This window comes from Aotus nancymaae, unplaced genomic scaffold (assembly GCF_030222135.1).
Source record: "Aotus nancymaae isolate 86718 unplaced genomic scaffold, 86718_ANA_hifiasm-v0.15.2.pri h1tg000011l, whole genome shotgun sequence".
Lineage (NCBI taxonomy): Eukaryota > Metazoa > Chordata > Mammalia > Primates > Aotidae > Aotus > Aotus nancymaae.
The window spans coordinates 35882627-35903491 of record NW_026988422.1 but is presented as its reverse complement, the minus strand read 5'-3'; the positions used below and the strand labels follow the sequence as shown (position 1 = coordinate 35903491).

Here is a 20865-nt window from a genome sequence, read left to right as displayed (position 1 = left end):
CCCCTTTAAAGATAACACATCTTTGTCTCCACGAAAGGGGACTCTTATTTGTATTGTTTTCAAAGCACTGTACTTTCCTACACTTTGCTACTCAGAAAAGCTCGGAGAGGTTGAAGCAGTTAAACAGCTGGCAAAAGATTGCACACCTTGGTGGATCTTATATTTCTGATTTGCATCCCAGGATTCTTGGCACCATAATTTGGATAAGGTTGAGCTTTGGTAAAGTTAGAGACTCTATACACTGGAGTTCCTATGAACTGACCACAGTTCCAGTTCCAGCTTTTAGTTTTTCTAAGTGAGAGGCTCACTATGTACATAGCCTCAGACTCTCAGCTCATTCAATCACTCAATACAGATTTCATGAACATTGGACTAGCTATGAAGAAACAGTAATAGACAAAACAAAAAAAAAGTCCTGTCTTCAGAGAGCTCACAGTTTAGGGGGAAACAGATAATCGAATATGTAATAACAATGAAATGTGATGAGTGTGGTGATAGGTGTCAGAACATACACTAAGAGTCTCTATCCTCTCTGTTGAGGAAGGCTCCCTGAAAAAGCCATATTTAAGCCTACACTTAAAAGATGGGCCGGGCGCGGTGGCTCACGCCTGTAATCCCAGCACTTTGGGAGGCCGAGGCAGGTGGATCACGAGGTCAAGAGATCGAGACCATCCTGGTCAACATGGTGAAACCCCGTCTCTACTAAAGATACAAAAAAAAAATAAAATTAGCTGGGCATGGTGGCGCGTGCCTGTAATCCCAGCTACTCAGGAGGCTGAGGCAGGAGAATTGCCTGAACCCAGGAGGCAGAGGTTGCGCCATGGCACTCCAGCCTGGGTAACAAGAGCGAAACTCCATCACAAAAAAAAAAAAAAAAAAAAAATGAGTAAGAATAAGATACGTGGAGAGAGAGTGAGCAGGCAGGAGAGTGTTCCAGGCAGTGGGAATGGTGTGCAGAGGCCTGGAGGAGAACAGAGGCAATGTGAAGAGGGTGTGAGACAGAGCAGGACTAAAATGCAGGGATGCATGAGACAGGTCAATAATTTTGTGCCTCTTCAAACTAATCTTTTGACATATCTTAAAAATATTTATTTAAAGGAGAGGTTTATTAAGTCTGGAGAAACTGTAGTAAAATGTAGTGGGGTGGGGAGAATGCTGGTGGCTCCCCAGTGATTCCTTTGTGATCCTAAACAGAGGCATAACTTGGCCCCAGATCTGCAAAGCAAATCAGCCAAACAAAAGGCCTGCACCTAAGAGTACCTGCCCTCCTTAGAAGCAGTTTAATGACCATTGATTTCGACTGAAGCAACTCCACGGGGCGCTTGTCCCCTTCTCCCACTCACCACCCTAGGAAGCTTCATTATTTCTTTTTTCTTTCTTTTTCTTTTTTTTTGAGACAGTGTTCCACTCTTGTTGCTCAGGATAGAGTGCAATGGCGCTCTCTTGGCTCACTGCAACCTCTGCCTCTCCAGTTCAAGCGATTCCCTGCCTCAGCCTCCTGAGTAGCTTGGATTACAGGCGCCCACCACAATGCCTGGATAGTTTTTTTGTATTTTTAGTGAGACGGGGTTTCAGTGTGTTGGCCAGGCTGGTCTCAAACTCCAGACCTCGTGATCCACCCACCTCGGCCTCCCAAAGAGCTGGGATTCCAAGCGTAAGCCACCACGCCCGGCCGAAGCTTCATTATTTCTATCTTGTGGCATTTATATTTTTTGTATTAGCACTCTTCTTGACTGGCTGGCTTTCCCAAATTCTGACTTGGTGAGAGGGAGATATGAGGCTGAAGAACTGTCAGGGCCAAGAGTGTGAAGTTCACACAGCTCACTCACTGGGCTGAGTCTTCAGGCCCATGCACAAGAACACATCTTGACTAATTGCTGATGTGGGAGCAGCCACGTGGAAAAGAGCTGCAGTCCTTGAACCTCCTTCACTAGAAAATCAAGGAGGCTTTTAAAAATACATATTCCTTGGTCCCATTCCCGACATACTTAAAATCAGCATTTCTAGGGATGGGACTTTGGAATTTGTGTTTTCAAAGTTCTTTCTGGATGAATCTGGTATTAACTCTGGGGCTCACTGGACTCTGTTTTAAAAAGTATACATTTCAGAGCCAGTAAAACTTCAATTCAAACTCTGGCTCCAGCATTTACCTGTGAGATCTTGGCAAGTGGTTTTTTGTTTCATTTTGTTTTGTTTTGGCTGAGCTTCAGTTACCCCAGCTAAAAAGGAAGAGGAGGAGAAGGAGGAGAGGGGTGGGGCAGGAGAGGGGGAGGAAGAAATAACATGGCTAACCTCATATTATTAAAGGGTTAAATGAGATCATTAATAGCTAGTACTTGACAGTGTAGTCTGTAACAGTAGTAGTCCCTATATTACCTGACCTTACCTTCCCAGGATGCCAAGATCAATTCTGGAACTAGCTCCACCTGCAGCCCTACTGGCCCTCTGCTTTTATTTCCCAAGAACTTATATTTTAACCATTTTCCATCTTACCAGCAGCTTCCGTGGAGAATGACCATGAGATAGTGGTCACTCCCTGCTGAGAAGAGGGGCTGAAATTGAAGCCATGGGAAAAGGAGTCTGTCTAAACATTTCCCACCCCTGTCTCAGGCACACCTCAGGCACAAAAATCTTCCCAAGGAGCTGGTCATCCCTCCCAGTGAACGGATAAAGTTGTTGTAGGCTGATGAAGGTCAATTTGACTTTTTCTTGAACACCAGGCTCAGCATGCAGAAATAGTTCTGAGGTAGTGGTGGCACATGCACTGTGTTCTGCTAATGACTGGGAGGGAATCACTCCCAAACACATCCATTCTTTACTGAGAAAAAGGTTGTCTATAGAAGCATATATCAAAATTCCTTTTAAAGTCTTGGTGCAGTGGCTCACACCAAAGTGCTGTAATCCCAGCACTTTGGGAGGCCAAGGCCAGTGGATCACTGTTAAGCATGCTCTGAATGAAGAGACCCCCTAAACAGACTTTGTGCGAGCAACATGGCTGTTTATTCATCTGGGTGCGGGCGGGCTGAGTCTGAAAAGAGAGTCAGCAGAGGGCGGTGGGATAGGAGTTGGTTTTATAGGTTTGGGATAGGCAGTGGAAAGTTACAGAAGTTACAGTTCAGGGTGGTTTTTGCAAGCTGGGAGGGGTTCATAGGGTCTGGAGTCACAAGGTTGACCTATCAGTTGAGCAAGATTGGTTACAAAGTCCAATTGCCTTATCAATTGAGGTAGGAATAAGGAACAATAGAAGAATGTCTCAAAATTAACTAGGCGCCACAGGGGTTGGTCATTTCTCTCCTTTTTGTGGTTTTCCAGTTACTTCAGACTTTCTATTTCCAGGAACTCAGCTGGAAGTGTACGTGCAGGTCACAGAGGTTACCATGCAGTCCATGGCGCAGTCAGTCAGCCTAAAATACCTTACAGAATAAGAGCTAACGTGTGACCATCGTTCTTTCATGTTGCTTAAAGTTATATTTCAAAGGAATACAGCACCAGGTTAAGAAATGACCCAGGCCTGGGACCTAGAAGCCCAAGTTTGAAGTTTTGGGGCTGAGCTCTGTTACTAACTTCAGTCTGACCTTGGACAATTTGCTCGTCTCTGTGATCACATTCCATCTTTCTTAGAGGATTTTGAAGATTCTGTCTAGTTCTGACATGAAATACTTTAAAACAGACTTGTTCCTTACATGCTCTTTTAGAACATATCTGAACCTTCCCAATTTAAAAAATAACTTGTTTAATGTGGCTTCTTTCTGTCCATCAAATATCTTTGCTTCCATTCCTTATATAGGTCCAACCCAAGAGACAACACCTGTAGGAGGGCCTCGTCCTACAATTTTCTCGTCAGCAGCATTGCTTTTGATCCAGTCAACTTGACTGTGACTTCTTTCCTGGATCCTGTGCTTTAGAGGACCTTACTCTGGATCCCCTGGTACCCACTCTTCCCCACAGAGTAATACATCTGTGTAGCCAAGGGGATTGTTCCACCTGGAACCTCCTTCCCTCTTCTAAATCAAGTTCCATTACTCAGGAAACCCATAATTCCCTTGCTGTGAAATCTAAACCTGCTTCCAGGGATTGTTTGGGCTTCTGCCCCTCTCTTCTCTTTTTAGGGGTGAATTATACTGCCCAAAGTCTGGTCAAAGGGCAGCTATGTATGGTGTTTGGAGTTGTGGATAGAGCTTGGATGTGTCGGGTAGAGTCTACATACTTAAAAGTCTCTGTGAGGTCAGTATGGACAGAAGGGTGGTGGTCCATTGGAGCAGGGTGAGAAACATCAATTTGTACATTAAGCTCACAAGTGTTAGGAATGGGCCTACTTGTGAGATACACAATTTTGCAAAGAGCGACATAGAGCAGTCAAGAAAAGTGGCTCTTCAAAGACTCTGTGAGTTATTTGTGGCCATATAGGAGGACATCTGTCGGAAGTGAGTGGGCAGTAAAAAGAGGATGGCTCACCTTTGGCTCTAGCTAGATTAAAATTCTGGACACAAAGGTAATTTATTTTTTATTTTATTTTATTTTATTTATTTATTTATTGAGACAGAGTCTTTGTTGCCTGGGCTGCAGTGCACTGGCGCAATCTCACCTCACTGCAACCTCTGCTTCCTGGGTTCAAACAGTTCTCTGCCTCAGTCTCCCATGTAGCTGGAATTATAACCACCTGACACCACACTAGGCTCATTTGTGTATTTTTAGTAGAGACAGGGTTTCACCATCTTGGCCAGGCTGGTGTTGAACTCCAGGCTGGTCCTGACCTTGTGATCCACCCGCCTCGGCCTCCCAAAGTGCTGGGATTACAGGCATGAGCCACCGCACCTGGCCACAAAGGTAATTTATAATTTCTTGTCTGGACTTCATACTGCCAAGCTAGAGTCATGATATTGTGCACACAAGTGTGATGTTATATTAACAGTAATAATAATGGCAATAGATTATTGAGCCTAACCTCATTCCCATGCTGACATTGATGTCTCTCTTTGTTGGCCCATTTTCTTTCAACTGCCCCTGCCCTCCACCATAAATGTCATTAGGTAAAGCAAAGCAATCCCTTAAGGCTGACTTAGCCAACCTTCAATTAACTAGTAAGTCTGAGACCAGAGTACATGGTCTATTAAAAAGCATGTAAATCACAAACCTCACTCAGCCATTTCTTACATCACAGTGTTTTTCAGGATTAACAGTGGTGATTTTGCAAATTTGATTCTGTAAATTATAATATTATATTACAAAAGGATCAAGATGGAAAAGTATATGCCCTTTAAAATGGTTTCAGTTGTAGTTTTATTCAAGTCCAAAAATTAGCTTGGAAAAATACTACCTGGTCTACAAATTAGCTGGATGACACTGAACAAGTTATTTACCCTCTTAAGAACTCAATTTCTTTAACTGTAAAATGAGGGGGTGGGATTAAATGATCTCTAAGTTTCCTTCCAAATCTAAGGTTTTATGATTGTCTATGATTTTATAAGCAGTAATGCCTAGAGCTATTTAACAGAGAAAATTGCAGAATGTGAAAACCTTTAGGTCTTAGCAAAGAAATGAAAAGACCATTCATCAGGAAATGGGGTCAAGTTAGAGAGCAAAGAGTGTAGTTGCCTGAGCAACTCAAGTTTGAAAAGAAATTATTATGGAGTTAAACACAAGCCTTTGCAGGCCAAGGAGAAAGAAAAGAAACAAGAGCTTCATATTTTCCTGATACTGTCCTGGAAGAGAAATCATGAGATAGCTTTGCTTCACTTTCTGAAACAAGGTGAGAAATAAAAGAAACAAATACATAAAATACCCAACTGTAAGTTGGCTACAGTTGTATCTGCTGTAGTGTCTTTTCTTAGTATATTAATCATATTCTAAAAATTGGAAAGCCAACTCTCCATGGGTACATCAGTGGCTACCCACAGCATTCTAATTTTCCTTCCCTCTTTAAGCATCAAAAATCCCCATCTTAGTTGGTTTGGGCTGCTATAATAAAATACCATAAACTCAGTGGCTTATAAACAAAAGAAATGTATTTCTCACAGTTCCAGAGGCGGAGAAGTCCAAGATCAATGTACCAGCAGGTTCTGTTTCTGGTGAGCGCCTGCTTTCTGATTCATAGAGGGTGCCATCTGGCTAAGTCTTTACAAGGTAGAAAAGGCAAGGACTGTCTCTCTTGGGCCTCTTTTATAAGGACACTAAGCTCTGCCCTCATGTCCTAATAGCTTCCCAAAGGCTCCACTTCCCAACACCATCACCTTGAAGGTTGGGATTTCAACATATGAATGGGGGAGGGGGTGGCACAAACATTTAGACCATAACATACTCCCTAAGTCCTACAGTTTGAATTCTGTGCTGAAGCTGAGGTTGAAAGCCAGTGTTAAGCCCTCAAATATTGTTAGTGATGATATGAGGAAATGAGACATTCAAGTTTCTTGTGAAATTAAATCATGATGTAGCCAACCAAACCATGTGTTTAATTCAAGGCTATAGTCAAAATACTCTAGAGAATATGGATGCCCCCCAGAAGGGGTGATCCATTAATTCTCCTTTAGAGGAAGTCAGGAACCCTACAGTTTGCCTTGAAAGTCTAATCATATTGAGAGAAAAAAATTTCACACCAGACTCCACATGCTTTGTAATTGATGAAAATATAGAAGATTGCAGGAATGGTGTGGGAAGAAAACAGTAACAAAAGATATGTAAAATCTCAGATGTGGATAACCAGCTCTTCAATAAATAAAATTTGACATTATTTCTGACAGTTATAATACTAACATTTGAAAATGTAGGATACAAATATATATTGTCAGTGAATTTTCTATTTTCAATTCCTAAAATTTCCTTTTATGTTCAGAAAGTCAAACATTTCCTGAGATTCCAGATAATTTTCTTTCTTTTTTTGTTTTTTTTGAGATGGAGTCTCTCATTCTGTCACCCAGACTGAAGTGCAGTGGTGCGATCTCGGCTCACTGTAACCTCTGCCTTCTGGGTTCAAGGAATCCTCGTGTCTCAGACTCCCAAGTTGCTGGGATTATGGGCACCCATCACCATGCCCAGCTAATTTATGTATTTTTAGTAGAGACACTGTTTCACCATGTTGCCTAGGCTGGTCTTGAACTGCTGACCTTGGCCTCCCAAAGTGCTGAGATTACAGGGGTGGCCACCGCGCTCAGCCAGAATCCAGATAATTTTCACTATATTTATGTTTCTTTTATTTTTTTATTTTTTGAGACAGTCTCGCTTGGTCACCAGGTGCCAGGCTGGAGTGCAGTGGCGTGATCTCGGCTCACTGCAACCTCCGCCTCCTGGGTTCAAGCAATTCTCCTACCTCAGCCTTCCAAGTAGCTGGGACTACAGACAGGCGTGCACCATGATGCCCAGCTAATTTTTGTATTTTTAGTAGAAACAGGTTGCACCATGTTGGCCAGGATGGTCTCGATCTCTTGACCTCGTGATCCGCCTGCCTCAGCCTCCCAAAGTGCAGAGAGATTACAGGCGTGAATTTATGTTTCTTAATCAATTTCTTTTTTCTTTTTTCTTTTTTTTAGATGGAGTTTCCTCTTGATGCCCAGGCTGTAGTGCCTCTTGGGTTCAAGCGATTCTCCTACCTCACCCTCCCGAGTAGCTGGGATTACAGGAGTGCACTACCATGCCTGGCTAATTTTGGATTTTTAGCAGAGATGGGGTTTCACCATGTTGGTCAGTCTGGTCTCCTGACCTCAAGTGATCCACCCACCTCAGCCTCCCAAAGTGCTGGGATTACTGGCGTGAGCCACCACGCCCAGCCAGAATCCAGATAATTTTCACTGTACTTACATTTCTTAATCAATTTCTTCTATGTTTTTTGTTGTTGTTGTTTTGAGACGGAGTTTTGCTCTTGTTACCCAGGCTGGAGTGCAATGGCGCGATCTTAGCTCACAGCAACCTCCGCCTCCTGGGTTCAAGCAATTCTCCTGCCTCAGCCTCCTGAGTAGCTGGGACTACAGGCCTGCGCTACCATGCCCAGCTAATTTTTGTATTTTTTAGTAAAGACGGGGTTTCACCTTGTCGACCAGGAAGGTCTCGATCTCTTGACGTCGTGATCCACCTGCCTCGGCCTCCCAAAGTGCTGGGATTATAGGCGTGAGCCACTGCGCCCGGCTCTATGATTTTTTTTTACAAATATTCTCTTCTTTTTTTAAGACAGAGTCTTGCTCTGTCACCCAGGCTGGACTGCTGTGGCGAAATCTTGGCTCATTACAACCTCCACCTCCCTGGTTCACGCGATTCTCCTGCCTCAGCCTCCCAGGTAGCCAAGGCACCCGCCACCATGCCCAACTAATTTTTGTATTTTTAGTAGAGATAGGGGGTCTTACCACATTGGACAGACTGGTCTCAAACTCCTGATCTCAAGTGATCTGCCCACTTCAGCCTCCCAAAGTGCTGGGATTACAGGCATGAGCACCCTCCCTCCTCCCCGTGTTTTTTCTGCACCTCGCCTACACCTATATACATAATCTCTTTCTTAAATCTTCTTCAAGTGATCCCAATTTGAGAATGCCACTGTTTTCTGATGGGTCCCTGACAAATGCAGTACGCCCATGAGTTCAAATTGAGTCGGATCTGGTTTTCCTGGCAAACAGGTTAAGAAAAGCTTTCAGCTTTTTGAACTTTTGGGATTTCAGAATGAAAGATAAGATAATGTGAATCCATACACTATACTGTCTTTTTCTTCTGTTTACATACACTGTTCTCTCTAGCTGGATTGTTTTTCCTTTTATTGTCCACCTGGCTAACTTTTATTTAGCCTTTAAACATCATCTGTCCAGTGAACATCAAAGGTGAATTACCACTGACCAATCCTCTGTAGACAACCCACCATCCAATAGTCCTGGGCATGTGTAAATGGAACAGCCTTGAAAAACTTGTGTGAGAGGCCAGGCACTGTGGCTCACGCCTGTAATCTCAGCACTTTGGGAGGCCGAGGTGGGTGGATCACAAGATCAGGAGTTCAAGACCAGCCTGGCCAAGACGGTGAAACCCGTCTTTACTAAAAATACAAAAATTAGCCTGGTGAGGTGGTAGGCGCCTATTATCCCAGCTACTGGAGAGGGTGAGGCAGGAGAATCTCTTGAACCCGGGAGGCAGAAGTTGCAGTGAGCTGAGACGGCGCCACTGCACTCCAGCCTGGGTGACAGAGTGAGACTCTGTTTCAAAAAAAAAAAAAATTTATATATATATATTAATCACACCCTAGATACGGGTCATCATGGGCAGTGTGTGTGGAATGCATAAAACCAAATAATATTCATTGACAAATGCTCCCAAACTTTGTTAAAGAACCAAATTGTTAACTAAAATTTTAAATGTATCTTAGTTTTTTTGCCATTTCCATTTTTCTTACTGTTTCTTCCCATTTTCAGTGGCTTGCTCTTCTGAGTAGGGGCAGGAATTCCTGTCCTAAAGTTGGATGACATCTGGCTGGGACCATAAGATGTGTGCTGGGACAGAAACCAGAGCAGCTGGCAACCTGGGAATTGGAAGTGTCTTAGCCAATTTTGAATATTTGGTCACCTTATCTGAGATTACACATAAACTCACTTTTTTAAAGTCTCTCAGAAGGCAGCTTTTATTGTGTAATTTAAAAAGAATTCTTTTATGTTGTTTAATGATCTGGGTTAATTTTGAGCAAGGATTTATGAAATGTGAGCTGGTGCCAGGAAAACGTGGATCAATTGTTGCTTCCCTAGAGGAAATAGTGGTCTTTTAATAATAGATCTTAATAAAGTGTCTATATTTCTTTTAGGACTTAAAAAATAGACAAAGCAAAATATGGGTTAGTAAGGTTCTGTGGTTTGTATGAAAACTAGATTGTACATGGCCTGTATAAGAAAAAAAAATGTTATAATTAGATTCTTGGTTCTAGCAAGTAGAAACTCATTTAGATGTCCTTAAGAAAAGGTGTTAATTATATGACTATCGTATCATTTAGGATTAGCATTGGCTATATGTGACAGACATCCAAAATAGTGGTGGCTTAAATTAAATAGTATTTATCTTTCTTGTAAAAATCCAGAGATAGGCAGTCCAGAACGGGCCTGGCTCCACATCAGTGGACCAGGATCCTTTTCTGCTGCAAACTACTGGGATTTCCGTCAATGCATACAAATCTAGCCAATTGAAAGGAAAGGGGGAGGATAAATGAAATTTCCCCATCCTTTATGGATATGTGTAGGAAATTGCATACTCCACTTCCTAAGATAGCACATTAAACAGAATATAGTCACATGGCAGAGCTTACCTGAATGGAAGGCTGGGCAGTATAGTTCTTATACCAGAAAAGCTAAGAAGTAAAAGGTTCCTTAGATAGGAAGATGGCAAAGACGGATATTGGGGGAAATGAGTAGTTTTTTTAACCCTAGAGTAAAGAATTATCAGTCCCATCTGATAAGCCTTTAGGCTTAACTTCTGCAGCCTTTGCCTTGCCTTCTTAAATAACCAGCCTTCTCCTTGTTTTTTGTTTTTTTTTTGAGACAGAGTTTTGCTCTTGTTGCCCAGGCTGGAGTGCAATGGTGCGATATTGGTTCACTGCAACCTCTGCCTCCCAGGCTCAAGTGATTCTCCTGCCTCAGCCTCCTGAATAGCTGGGATTGCAGGCATATGCCACCGTGCCTGGCTAATTTTGTATTTTTAGTAGAGACAGGGTTTCTCCATATTGGTCAGGCTGGTCTTGAACTCCTGACCTCAGGTCATCTGCCTGCCTTGGCCTCCCAAAGTGCTGGGATTACAGGTGTGAGCCACTGCACCTGGCCCTCCTTGTTCTTTAATCTAGAGGTAAAGAGAATTACAAAAATAATTAGTCTTCTATGTTTAGTTGATACATCACCCCTGTAGGGCAGAGCCTGCCATGCCAGGACAGCTTGTGGATGACTGGAACTGGAGCCAATTAAACCCTAGCCATGAGGCTGGAAAACAAGGTCTAGTTAGGAATCAGGAAGAGAAAAACAAATGCTGAGCAAGGCATTAACAGATATCACAGTGTCTAAGAGGCAGCTCTTAGTTAACATGTTCAAATCAGAATTCTTCATTTATCTTCCAAATTGTACCTCAAAATGCCCCACCAACCACCCAGTTGTTTAAGCCAAAAATTTAAGTGTAATGCTTCAGCCTCTTTTCCTTCGCTCCTCATATCCAATCTGGACCAGTTACATAATTTGCAGATCCAGTGAAAAATGAAAACACAGAGATCCTTGTTAAAAAATTATTAAGAATTTCAAGACAGCCAGGCGTGCTGGCTTACACCTGTAATCCCAGCACTTTGAGAAGTCTAGGTGGGTGAATCACCTGAGGTCAGGAGTTTAATACCAACCTTGCCAACATGGTGAAACCCTGTCAGTACTAAAAATACAAAAATTAGCCGGACGTGGTGGTGCGTGCCTGTAATCCCAGCTACTGGGGAGGCTGAGGCAGGAGAGTTGCTTAAACCCGGGAGGCGGAGGTTGCAGTGAGCCAAGATCACACCACTGCACTCCAGCCTGGGCAAGAGCGAGACTCCATCTCAAAAATAAATAAATAAATAAATAAATAGAATTTCGAGATAGCAATAGCAGAGCATTAAACCAAATGTGGGGTCCTTCTAAGTGTGAGGCCCAGTACAACTGCATAGGAAGGCAGTCTTGCATCCAATAAATACCGATATGTCTTGCAAGTTCTACCTCTGTGATGGTAAATTTTGTGTGTCCACTTGACTGGGACATGATGTGCCTAGACATTTGATCAAATATTCTGGATGTGTCTGTGAAAGTGTTTCTGGATGAGATTGACATGGGACTAGGTAGAGAGAAAGTAAATCAAATTATCTTCCCTAACGTTGGTCCCATCCAATCATTTGAAGGCCTGAGTAGAACAAAAGGCTGACCTTCCTGGGAATTAGAGGGAACGCCTTCTGCCTGACTGAGTTAGGTCATTAGTCTTTTCCTACTTGCAGACTTAAACTGAAACAGCAGCTCTTCTTGAGTATTGAGCCAAGTGGCATTCAGACTGGCACTTTCACCGTCTGTCCTGGTTCTCAGGCCTTCCGACTCAGACTAGAACTGCACTATCAGCTATCCTTGGTCTTCAGCTTGCCAACTGCAGATCTGCAGATCTTCAGCCTTCTTGGCCTCCATAATTGCATGACCAATTTCTTATAATACTTCTTTCTTTTTTTTTTTTCTTTTTTTTTTTTTGAGACGGAGTTTCGCTCTTGTTACCCAGGCTGGAGTGCAATGGCGCGATCTCGGCTCACCGCAACCTCCGCCTCCTGGGTTCAAGCAATTCTCCTGCCTTAGCCTCCTGAGTAGCTGGGACTACAGGCATGCGCCACCATGCCCAGCTAATTTTTGTATTTTTAGTAGAGACGGGGTTTCACAATGTTGACCAGGATGGTCTCGATCTCTTGACCTCGTGATCCACCCGCCTCGGCCTCCCAAAGTGCTGGGATTATAGGCGTGAGCCACCGCACCCGGCCAATACTTCTTTCTTTCCTTCTTTCCTTCCTCTCTTTTTTCCTTTCTTCCTTCCCTTCCTTCCTTCCTTTCCGTTCTCTCCCTCCCTCCCTCTTTCTTTCCCTTCTCTCTCTCTCCCTTTGTAAATACATATATATATATACAACCTCCAAAACATAAATTGTTTGTTTAAGAAACAAACATACTTAGAGAAAAAGAGTAAAAAAGAAAAAAGAAATTAAAAAAAAAGGAAACAAACAATACATCTCCATGACAGCGTCTCTGGATCTCTGGTTCTGAACTAAGTTCCCAGCATCTGCTTTCATTTTTGCCTCTTCTTCAATAGTGTTCAATGAGAGCAGAAAACCACAATGATGGAGATAGATATATACATACACACACACATACATACATCTATAACAAATATATAAAAATCACGTTTTATACATAAAAATTTAAATATGTAACATTTTATAGAAAATCTATTTCTCTACATATATATTTAAAATATAAATATTGATATAATTTTAACTGTAAATTATATATAAATATATAAAATATAAATAAATTAAGATATATGTACATTTATTATAGGGCTTTAACCTTAGACAACTGTGGGGACTGATTAAACACTATATGTGCCTGGTGCCAGAGCTTGGGGCTGGTATTTAGAAGGGATAATGAATGCAAAGTGAGAACACAAGGATCAACTAGCATCTGCAAAGAGAAATATGAACCTGCAAGGACAGACCTCTCACTACCTCCACAGATATGCTAATGCCCTGCCCTTAGTCATGAAGCTAATTATGTTTCTGGCCAAGGTCTTAGAGAAGCTGAAGGAGAACATCTGGCAGGAGTTGAAGGAACTGTGGGCTGGATGTTGCCCAAGGCCAGCAAGGTGAGTCAGCAGATTACAACAACATGGGTGAGCTGGGATGGGTGCCTGCGCCCTGCTCAGACATTTCAAGTGTAAAAACAAGCTACTGCTTTGTTCTTACTTTTCAAATACCATGCAAATGCCTCCTATGAGGACTGAGTCAGGTAGCAAAGGAAATTCTTGGGGAAAAAAAAAAAAAATCCCAGTTTAGCTAAACTGACACAATACAAATCCTCCACACCCCTTCAACTAACTCCAACATGGCAGCAGAATTCATTTAAAAATACAAATCAGGCTGGACATGATCACTCAAGCCTGTAATCTCAGAGCTCTGGGAGGCCAAGGCGGGAGGGTCACTTGAGGCCAGCAGTTCAAAACCAGCCTGTGCCACATATCAAAACCCAATCTCTACAAAAAATTTCAAAACTAGCCATGTGTGTCAGCATGTGCCTATAGTCTTAGAAACTCAGAGGCAGAGGCAAGAGGATCACCTGAGCTGAGAAGCTGGAGGCTGCAGTGAGCTATAATCACACCACTGTACTCTAGCCTGAACAACAGAGCAAGACCCTGTTTCTAAAAAAAACAAAATATATATATATATACACACACACATAAATCAGACAACTTTTCTTTCCCAAAGTCTTCCAAATCCTTCCCATTGCATCTAGAATAAAATTCAAACTCTTTACTGTAGTTTACAAGGTTGCATAGGATCTGACCCCTACCACTTCTCAGAGCTTTTTGCATTTTGTACTACTTCCTCCTTGATCACCATTCCTGAGCCATTGGCCTTTTTCGTTTCTTTCTTTTTTTTTTTTTTTTTTAAAGACGGGGTTTCACCATGTTGGTCAGGCCGGTCTTGAACTCCCAACCGCAGGTGATCCGCCTGCCTTGGCCTGCAAAGTGCTTGGATTACAGGCGTGAGCCACCGCGCCCGGCCACTTTTTTTTTTTTTTTTTTTTTTTTTGAGATGGAGTTTTGCTTTGTCACCCAGGCTGGAGTGCAATGGTGCAATCTCGGTTCACTGCAACCTCTGCCTCCTGGGTTCAAGCGATTCTCCTGCCTTAGCCTCCCGAGTAGTTGGGATTACAGGCACCTGCCATCATACCCAGCTAATTTATTTTTTGTATTTTTATAGAGACGGGGTTTCACCATGTTGGCCAGGCTGGTTTTGAATTCCTGACCTCAGGTGATCCGCCCACCTTGGCCTCCCAAAGTGCTGGGATTATAGGTGTGCCTGGCCACCCATTGGCCTTCTATCTGTTCCTCCCTGAGGTGATTCCATCCTGAGAGCCTTTGCACCAGCTGTTACATCTGCCTGTAACTTTCTTCCCATTGATTGATCTTCAGGTCACCAGGTTTTTCTTTTTATTCAGATTTCAGCTTAAATATCATCTCCTCAGAGACCTTCCTCTCTGACCACTTAATCTAAAGAAGCCCACCATACTTCAGTATTCTCTCACATCACCCTGTCTGAGTAGTCCTTTTCACCATCAGAAATTATCTTATTTCTTGTTGCTTGTTTATTTTCTCTTTCCCACCACCATCACTATCAGACTATAGGCTCAATAAGAACAAGAATTTTCTTGTTTCTCTGCCTGGCACATGATAGTGCTCAATAAATGTTTGTTGAGGGAATTATAAACCAAAAACAAAATTCTAAGCCTCCCATGGATCCCTCATCTCAGCCAAGAGCATTCCAAAGTTAGCCTGCAAAACTAGCTAAGGCCATGATAGGAAGCAGGAGTTGAACATGCCTCATTATACTTTCCTCCCTTTGGAATTCAGGTACAGCTGACCAGCGTTAACATTAAAACAGAGACCTTAAGACTGACAAAACAGACTGTAGCAATCAGATGCCAACATGACAGATGGTAGGCCCTGAAAGGAATAGAAGCATTTTATCCCCAAATATGTTTCTTTGATGTATTTTGAAATGATCCTACAAAGCTGTCTCTTATGGGGGAAATCTACATTCTGTAGAGAATCCACTTCTTTTTCTAGGTCTTTTCCCTGATCCAGGAGACAATTAACTAAGAGCATGACACCTTTCTAAGTCTAATAAGAAACATCTACAACAAACTTGTCCAACCCATACCCCAAAACAGCTATGAATGTGACCCAACACAAATTTGTAAACCTTCTTAAAACATTCTGAGATTTCTTTGCAATTTTTATTTTTATTTACTTTTTTTTTTGAGATGGAGTCTTGTTTTGTCACCTAGGCTGAAGTGCAGTGGCACCACCTTGGCTCACTGCAACCTCTGCCTCCCAGGTTCAAGCTATTCTCCTGCCTCAGCCTCCTGAGTAGCTGGGATTACAGGCGCTCGCCACCATACCCGGCTAATTTTTTGTATTTTTAGTAGAGATGGGGCTGTGTCAGCCATGCTGGTCTCGAACTCCTAACTTCAAGCAATCTGCCTGCCTCAGCCTCCCAAAGTGCTAGGATTACAGACATAAGCCACCGCACCGAGCCTTGCAAATTTTTTTTTAGTATATTTTATGTGTGGTCCAACGTTGAGGCTACAGTACTATGATTGCACTACTGTACTCCAGCATGGGTGATAGAGCAGGACTCTGTCTTAAGAAAAGAATAAAATAAAGTAACAAATTTATTCTCTCATGTTCTGAAAGCTAAAATCTAGAACTAGGCATTAGCAAGGCCATATTCCCTATGAAGTCTCTAAGAATTCTTTATTGACTCTTCAACTTCTGGTGGCCCCAAGAATTCCTTTGATTTGTGGCAGCATAACTCCAATCTCTGCCTCTGTCTTCACATGGCCTTCTTCTCTGTGTGCCTGTTTGTCTCCTTTTCCTGTTCTTATAAGTGATAGAGACAGAAGGCAGGGAAAATCTCGACAGAAGAGGGTGGGTCCCTAGCAAGGGCCCCACCCTCAAGCCTGGCACCATGGCCCAAAGTGAGAACATATATCCTTGTTTTCGCACTCAAATGTTGCCTTTTCCAAAATCATCCATGGTCTGCCCCACCTCCCATCCTGTGCCTATAAAATCCCCAGAACTCAGCCGGCAGAGGAGAAGCAGCTGGATGTCAGAGATTACAATTGGATGGAGAGAAGTGGCTTGACTTCAGAGGGACAGCTTGATGGCACAGCTTTGGAGAGGAGTCCCGCGAGGGACAGTGGACTCCAGGAGAAGACTACCTTCCTGCTCTGTCTCTTTTTCAGCTCCCCTTCCCACTGAGAGCCACTTTTGCCAGCAGTAAAATCCCCCACATCTGGCTGGGCACAGTGGCTCACGCCTGTAATCCCAGCACTTTGGGAGGCCAAGGTACGTGGATCACCTGAGGTCAGGAGTTCAAGACCAGCCTGACCATCATGGAGAAACCCCGTCTCTACTAAAAATACAAAATTAGCCAGGCGTGGTGGCGCATGCCTGTAATCCCAGCTATTCAGGAGGCTGAGGCGGGGGAATCACTTGAACCCAGGAGGCAGGGATTGTGGTGAGCCAAGAGCACGCCATTGCACTCCAGCCTGGGCAACAAGAGCGAAACTCCACATCAAAAAAAAAAACAACAATCCTCCACATCTACCATCTTCAAGTCATTCATGTGACCTCATTCCTTCTCGATGCCAGACAAGAATTTGGGTGCCACGAGTGCAGGTGCAAAAGGCTGTCACACTGACCCTCCACTGAGCTGTTAACACTTAAGCTGTCCACAGACTGCAAAGCTAAAAGGGCACTGAAACACTCCTTCTGCAGCTTCGTAGGTCATGGGCAACCCCCTAGCCACTGCCACATGGGCTGCTTGGAGTTTTGCTCCTGCCAGTGCCCAAAAATGCTCACCTCAGCTCCTGAATCCCCTCATCTGTGCTTTCCCTCCCTCAAGGGGTAGAACATGGAGGGACCAAGTTAGCGAAGTCTGCCCCTGCCAGTACTAAAGTGGCTGGCTAGTTCTAGTGCCTGTGCACTCCAGTTTCTGCTGTGAAGGGGTCAGAGAAGTACCCTGCTTCGTAAGGACACCAGTCATTGGATTTACGGTTCATTCTAAAACCCAGATGATTTCACACTGAAAATCCTTAATTACATCTGCAAAGTTTCTTATCCAAATAAAGCCAGATTCAAAGCTACTCAGGGTTAGGACCAGAACATATCTTTTTGAGGGACACAGGACAGTTTTCAGCTCATTAAAGGGCTGATTAAAGATTTCTATCATGCTTCCTTCTTTTACTGAGACAGGGTCCCTTACACTATAAGCCTTATAGATTAGACTCTAAACTTGAAACTGCCTATTAGGACTACTAGTGAATGCTTTATGCCACAAGAAAGACAGACATTTTTAGGTAATGCAGAAAGGAAGATTTTTATGTTCCCCTAAAATATTAATATTACAGGGGTGTCAGTAAGGGTGTGAACAATAATTAATTGAATGTTTGCCAGATCCAGAATTCGGAATTTATTTGATTGCAAACCTGTCAGTACACCCCTTAGGGTACACTGAGTAACTGAATGCTTAACAATACTTGGCAATGTGATAAATTGCCTGGATTAGTAAGTAAAGTTTCTGACAATGTAAAAGCTGGAAGGAGAAATAACCTTTGTTCTGCGTATGTGTTAACATTTAAGGCCAGGCGCATTGGCTTATGCCTGTAATCCCAGCACTTTGGGAGGCAGAGGCAGGCGGATCACGAGGTCAAGAGATCAAGACCATCCTGGCCAACATAGTGAAACCCCGTCTCTACTAAAAATACAAAAATTAGCTGGGTGTGGTGCCTGTAATCCCAGCTACTCATAAGGCTGAGGCAGGAGAATTGCTTGAACCCAGGAGGCGGAGGTTGTTGTGAGCAGAGATCGCATCACTGCACTCCAGCCTGGCAACAGAGCAAGACTCCGTCTCAAAAAAAAAAAAAAAAATTTAAGAGGCTTTAAAAACAAATCATTCTACATTGCTGTTGAGAAGTCATTTGGAACAATCAGGCTTGTTGGAACAAGTTGCTATGGGAGGAACTTAGGCAAAGCATTGCAGGAGAAGCTCAAAACTTCCTATGAAAACTTGAGATATCCTCCCCACTTCCTATTCTTAAAGAAGTCATTCGAGGGGAGGAAGAGAGAAGACTGAGACTATTAAGAGAACTGTTCAGGCCAGGCACGGTGGCTCATGCTTGTAATCCAAGCACTTTGGGAGGCCGAGGTGGGTGGATCACGAGGTCAGGAGTTCAAGAGCAGCTGGCCAACATGATGAAACCTGGTCTCTACTAAAAATACAAAAATTAGCTGGGCATGATGGTATGTACCTGTAGTCCCAGCTATTTGGGAGGCTGAGGCAGGAGAATTGCTTGAACCCGGGAGGCAGATGTTGCAGTGAGCCAAGATCACACTATTGCACTGCAGCCTAGGTGACAGAGAGAGACTTTGTCTCAAAGGAGAAAAAAAAAAGAGTTCAGTGTTAGACGTGAAGGCAGCAGTCCAGCCATACAGAGCTGGCAATGAGGAAGATTACCTTTAGCCACCTGCGTTCAGATTTCTAACTACTAAAGCCCTTGATCATAAGATAAGTAAGTTCTTACTTTGGGTGAGAAAGCACAACAAAAAAGCCCAGAACCTTAAACAGAAATCATACCTACTAAGTATTTACCTAATTGGGAAGCCAGATCTTACACAGGAGAGATCAGTATCATCTCACATATTTACACCTAGAATCTAGCAGACACTGGAGACAGATTTAAAGCCCACAACACTACTTGTAGATGGGGACTGAGAAAGGAAATGTTTAGTCTGTGCTGGCTTTTGTGAAGAAGGGCATTTTTTTTTTTTCAGTAGACTCTGTGAGAAGAACACTATCACCAGCCTCCAGAAAGTAAGATCCAGAAACAGGAGAGGGTCACAATGTCAAGGTCACCTGACTCCGTAAGCAAAAACTATAGTAGTTCCTCCCACCCTCCTTGGTTGGCTCCGACCTTTGTCTTAAGAGTCAGAGTGAAAACACCTTTGCAAAAATTATAACTGAGACAATTATGACTGACCTAATCGACTCCATCTTGCTTTTAAACCTCCAAGTTGTCCTTGTTTGTTCTTGGGTGTGGACCCAACAAACTGTGGGAGGAACTTAGTTTATAGTTTAGCTTTGAAACAAAGACAATAACAGCTCTTTCCCAAAATAAACCCCCTTCCTGCCTGGGGACTAGACTGCTTTTTTTTATGACTAATAAATTAGCTACAGGATTAGAAATTATGGTTTCAGAGTCATGCAGCTGGAAGCAGCAAGATTCTGAACCTCCTCAAATTGTTCCTGGGATAGCATCACTATTGTAAAACCTATTATCTGTGCTTGACATATTTTGCAGACCCTACACTTGACGGATCAGCTGGCACCACCCAGATCAATAAACTGGCTCATCTGGTCTTATGGCCTCCACCCACGAAATGACTGAGTATAAGAGGACATCTTCGACTCCCTATGATTTCATCTCTGAGCCAACCAGTCAGCACTCCCGATTCACTGCCTCCTCGCTAACCAAATTATCCTTAAAAACTCTGATCCCCGAATTCTCGGGGAGGCTGATTTGAGTAATAATAAAACTCTGGCTTCCCGTACAACCAGTTCTGTGTGAATTAAACTCTTTGCTACTGCAATTTCCCTGTCTTGATAAATAAGCTCTGTGTGGGCAGTGGCCAAGGTGAACCCTTTGGATGGTTACAAGAGGGCTATTCAGTGGGGTCGAAAGGTTGGTCTTGACTCTAAGGATGAAGAAGTATGATCAAAACCCTGTGGGGGGAGTTCTGCCTGCTTCCAGGTAACTCTGGAATCTCAGTGCTACCGAATTTGAACCAACACATGGGAAGTGGAAAAGTGGGGCAGGAGTCAGGTGTGGAACAATCTAATACCTAACTAGGCCCAGAAATCCAATAAATATGATCACCAATGGAGCTTTAGAGATTTCCAGCAATCCTTTAGGCGACTGGGACTAGCCTGTGAGCTGTAGATGGTCCAACTGCCCTAAGTAAAATACAGTACAGCTGTATTGTGCTTTATCTTCTGATCTCAACTTATCCCCCACCCTCTCCCTCCTCCCAATCCACCCACACCTATGCCACAATGCTCTCAGAAGTTGTGTAGCACAATGTACAAGAAGTTGCAAGTATTATTCTCAAGAAGTACAGTATATGATGGGAAGCAGAGGGCTTTAGTCACCAAAAATCCTCTTAAGAAATAGAGTTTCTTTGTTGAAAAAATTCTTTGACAATTGATTGAGGGTAAACACTGACAGCTGAGGGGTACAGATTTGGGTGGACTATCTGCAGAAGCCAAGCAGATGGCTTTGTAGGTTGCTCCACAGAGGGAATGGGAAAAGGAGAGAGAAAAGATAAGAGATAAGATGAAACCAGGAATGTGTGCTCCTTGCCAGCCTGTTACTTAGGGCAGAAGACATCTTTAACACCGTTAAAAGTCAATTTCAAAAATGTCTGTCTTTAAAATATTCCAAAAAGCATACAAAATATGCTAAAAGTATAGACTCCTTTCAAGCACAATTATTTTGGTAACAGATGAAAGATGTATAGGATCTGAAGAGAAACCAGAGAATCAAGTAC

At 43.1% G+C, this 20865-nt stretch overlaps 1 long non-coding RNA gene across 2 annotated transcripts in view; it reads left to right on the top strand.

Annotated features, from left to right (window-relative positions):
* Positions 1 to 19862, top strand: part of LOC135274237 (uncharacterized) — a 57499-nt gene extending 37637 nt beyond the window's left edge. For both annotated transcript variants that reach the window (XR_010342040.1, XR_010342039.1), the window contains exon 3: positions 19620 to 19862. This is a non-coding gene — a long non-coding RNA (uncharacterized LOC135274237). The remainder of the gene's footprint in view (positions 1 to 19619) is intronic.
* Positions 19863 to 20865: the final 1003 nt, after the last annotated feature.